The sequence below is a fragment of the Chrysochloris asiatica genome, unplaced genomic scaffold, assembly GCF_000296735.1.
Source record: "Chrysochloris asiatica unplaced genomic scaffold, ChrAsi1.0 scaffold00147, whole genome shotgun sequence".
NCBI lineage: Eukaryota > Metazoa > Chordata > Mammalia > Afrosoricida > Chrysochloridae > Chrysochloris > Chrysochloris asiatica.
In genome coordinates, this window is record NW_006408665.1 from 8,433,331 (window position 1) to 8,438,386 (window position 5,056).

Consider the following 5,056-nt stretch of genomic DNA (forward strand, 5'->3'; position numbering starts at 1 on the left):
GATTGGATACTACTCAGTGGAGATTTACCTTCCTCCATGCCCTCTGGATCTAGGCTCCCTCTTGAAAGCTTATAAGCCTGTCAATTCTTGCCTTTGTAGTCCCACCCCGGGCCAACTGGACCTCATAGATGTGTACAGAGCATTCAACCCAACAACAACACAATACATATTCTTTTCCAGTACAAACAGAACATTCTCCAGAATAGACCATGTCTTAGGCCACAAAATAAATCTCCATAAATTAACAAATATCAAAATACTACAAAGCATCTTCTCATATCACAATAATACCAAATTAGAAATCAACAATAGGAAGACCAAGAAAATAAAGTCAAATACATGGAAACTGAATAACACCCTGCAGAAAGTGACTGGGTAGTAGAAGAAATTAAACGTGAATTCACAAAGTTCTTAGAAACAAGAGTACAAAAACACAATATAACAAAATCCTTAGGACACGGCAAAAACAGTGCTATGAGGACAATTTATTGCAATAAATGCACACATCTAAAAAGAATAAAGAACCAAAATTAACACATTGACACAGCATATACAATTAGAAACAGACCAACAGAGGGAACCAACAGTGACCAAAAGAAAAGAAATAATAAAGATTAGACAGAAATAAATGAGATAGAAAACAGAAAAACTATAGAAAGAATCAACAGGACAAGAAGCTGGTTCTTTGAGAGGATTAACAAAGTTGACAATCCACTGGTAAACTTAACTAAAGAAAAGAAGGAGACACAAATTAGAAACCACATGGGCGATCTCACAACAGACCCAAAGAAAATCAAAAGGATAATAACAGAATACTATGAAAAGTTGTACTCCAACAAATTTTAAAACTTAGAAGAGATGGATATATTTTTAGAAAAACATGACCTACCTAAATTTACACAGAGTGAAATAGAAAACCTGCACAGACCCATAACAAAAGAAGAAATTGATCAGGTTATCAAAAAACTCCCAACCAAAAGAAGTCCTGGTCCATATGGCTTCTCTGGTGAGTTCTACCAAACATTCAGGGAAGACATGTCACCAATTTTACTCAAATTATTCCAGAATACAGAAGACGATGGAAAACTTCCTAATACATTTTATGAAACAAGCATAACCCTCATACCAAAACCAGGGAAGGACATCACTAAGAAAGAAAATTATAGACCTCATGAGCATAGATGCAAACATTCTCAACAAAATCCTAGCTAACAGAATCCAGCAGCACATCAAAAAATAATACATCATATCGAAATGGGTCTCACAGCAGTGATGCAAGGATGGTTCAACATTAGAAAAGCAATCAATGTAATCCATCATATAAATAAGAAAAAGGAAAAGAACCACATGATTATATTGATTGATGCAGAAAAGGCATTTGACAAAATCAAACATCCATTCCTGATAAAAACACTCAACAAAGTAGGAATTGAAGGAAAATTCCTCAATATAATTAAGAGCATATATACAAAACCAACAAGGAGCTCTGGTGGCATAGTTGTTATGAATCGGGCTGCTAGCCTCAGGGTCAGCAGTTCAAAACTGCCAGCTGTTCCGCGGGAGAAACATGAGGTTTTCTGCTCCTATAAAGATTTACAGCCTCGGAAACCCTGTGCAGGGTCTCTATGGGTCGGAACTGACTCTATGGCCCATAACAATAATAACAACAACATACAAAACCAACAGCCTGCATTACTCTCAATGGAGAGAAACTGAAAGCCTTCCCTCTGTGAACAGGAAACTGACAAGGATGCCCTTTGTCACCACTCGTATTCAATATTGTGCTGGAAGTCTTAGTCAGAGCTATATGGTAAGATAGGAAAATTAAAGGCATCCAAGTTGGCAAAGGGGAAATAATACTCTATTTGGATACGATATGATTCCATACACAGAAAACCCCAAATAATCAGTAAAAAAGCTAATGGAATTTATTGGAAAATTCAGCAAAGTAGAAATGTATAAGATCAACTTACAAAATTCAATTGGATTCCTCTATACCAATAATGAAAGCTCTGAAAAGGACATTAGGAAAGCAATACCATTTACAATAGCCACCCAAATAATGAAATATCTATGAATAAATGTAACCAGAACAACAAAGGAGCTATACAAAGAAAATTACAAAGCACTACTACAAGAAACCAAAAGAGACTTACAAAATGGAAGACTATACCATGCCCCACAACAACATACCATGCTCTTGGATAGGAAGACTTAACATTCTGAACATATCAATACTGCCCTAAGCAATTTACACATATAATGAAATCCCTATCCAGATTCCAACGGCATTCCTCAAAGAAATGGAAAAACAATTAGACACTTTATATGGAAAAGAAACGGACCAGGACAAGCAAAGCACTGCTTAAGAAGAATAGGGTTGTCTGTTGTTGTTAGGTCTCATCGAGTCAGTACTGACTCACAGCAACCCTATGCACAACAGAACAAAACATTGCCCAATCCTGTGGCAACCTCATAATGTTGCCATGCTTGAGCTCATTGATGCTGCCACTTTACCAACCCATCTCACTAGGGGTCTTCCTTTTTTTGCTGATCCTTCATCTTACCAAAAATGATCTCCTTCTCCAGCGACTACTCCTTCCTGAAAATATGTCTGAAATATGAGAGAAGAAGTTTGACCATCCTTGCCTCCAAGGAGAATCTAGCTGCACTTCTGCCAACATGGATCTGTCGGTTCTTTTGGCAACCCATGGTACTTACAATATTCTCTTCCAACTCCATAATTCAAAAGCACTGTCCAGCTTCCGCATGCATATGAGGTTACTGAAAATACCATGGTTTGATTCAGGTGCACCTTAGTCCTCAAGCTAACATCATTGCTCTTCAACATTTTAAAAAGTTTTTGTGCAGCAGATTTGCCTAATGCAATACGTCGTTTGATTTCTTGACTGTTGCTTCCATGAGTGTTGATAGTTGATCAAGAAGAATGAAGTCCTTGACAACTTCAATCTTTTCTCCATTGATAGGACTGTTGTTTATTGGTCGACTGGTGAAGATTTTTGTTTTCTTTACATTGAGATGCAATCCATACGGAAGACTATGTTCTTTGATCTTCATCAATAAATAGTTTAAGTCCTCTTCACTTTTATTAAACAAGGTTGTATCATCTGCATATCACAGGTTGTTAATGACTCTTCCTCTAATCCTTCATATAACCCAGCTTCTCGGATTATTTGCTCAGCATACAAGTGGAATAAGTATGGTGAAAGAATACAACCCTGTCGCACACCTTTACTCATTTTAAACTATTCAGTGTCCCCTTGTTCCATTCAAAAAACTGCTTATTGGTCCATATACAGGTTACTCATGAGCACAATTAAGTGTTCCAGAATACTCATACATCTCAATATTGTCCATAGCTTGTCATGATCTGCAAAATCGAAAGTTGCATAGTCAACAAAGCACAGGTAAACATCTTTCTGATATTCTCTGCTTTCAATCAAGCTCCATCAGACATCAGCAGTGATATTCTTTGTTCCACGGCCTCTTCTGCATCCGACTTGAACCTCTGAAAGTTCTCTGCCAATGTATGCTTGCAGCTGTTTCTGTATTACCTTTTGTAAAATTTTACTCACATGGGATATCAAAGATATTGTCCTATGATTTCCGCATTCCATTTGGTCACCTCTCTTTGGAATGGGCACAGATGCGGATCTCTTCCAATCAGTCGTCCAGATAGTTGTCTTCCAAATTTCTTGGCAGAAATGAGTGAGTGCCTCCTGTGCCGCCTCACTTTCTTGAAAAATTCTATTTTTATACCATGAATTCCTGGTGCCTTGTTCTTTGCCAATTCCTTCAATGCACTGTGGACTTTCTCCTTCAATATCATTGGCTCTTGATTATATGCTACCTCTTGAAACAGTTGAACATTAACCATTTCCTTTGGTTCAATGACTCTCTATATTCCTTCCATCTTCTTTTGATGCTTTCTGCATCATTCAATAATTTGGTCAGATAATACTTCAAAAATGAAAGTCGAAGCTTGATTTTTTTCTTCAGTTCCCCCAGTTTGAGAAATGCTGAGTGTGTTCTTCCTTTTTGGTTTTCTAATTCCAGGTCTTTACACATTTTGTTGTAACATTTGACTTTGTCTTCTCAAGCTGATCTTTGAAATTTTCTGTTCAGCTCTTGGACCTCCACATTTCTTGCATTTGCTTTAGCATTTCTACACTGGGGAGCAAATTTCAGTGTCTCTCTGATATCCATTTTGATCTTTTCCTTCTTTCTTGCCTTCTTAATGAGCTTTTCCTTTCTTCATGTATGAGGTTCTTGATGTCATCCCACAATTCTTCTGGTCTTTGGTTTTAGTGTTTAATGCATCAAATCTATTCTTCAGATGATTTCTAAATTCAGGTGGGATATATTCAAGGTCATATTTTGGCTCTTGTGGACTTGTTTTCATTTTCTTCACCTTCAGTTTTTACTTGCATATGAGCAATTGATAGTCTGTTCCACAGTCTGCCCTGACCTTATTTTGACTGATGATGTGGAGTTTTTCCCTTGTCTATTTCCACAGATGTAGTCAATTTGATTTCTATGTATTCCATCTGGTGAGGTCCATGTGTAGACTTGTCTCTTATGCTTTCTAAAGAAGATATTTGAAAGGAACAAATCATTGATTTTGCAGAATGCTATCATGCATTCTCCAGCATCATTTCTATCATCAAGGCCATATTTTCCAACTACTGATCCTTCCTCTTTGCTCCTCACCTTTGTATTACAATCACCACTAATGATCAATACATCTTGATTGCATTGCTTAAGAAGAAGAATAAGGTTGGCAACCTCTTACTCCCTGATTTAAAATTTACTGCATAGCTACAGTGGTCAAAACAGCCTGGTACAGGTACAATGAAAGATACATTGTTCAACTGAGGAGAATTGAGAATCCAAAAATTAACCCATCCACATACAGCCAAATGATTTTTTTTTTTATTTATTTAAGGTTTTTATTGTGGATTGAGTGAAAGTTTACAGGGCACATCATCAGTTTCACATTCAACAATTCATATAACTTGTTGCATTACATTGATTA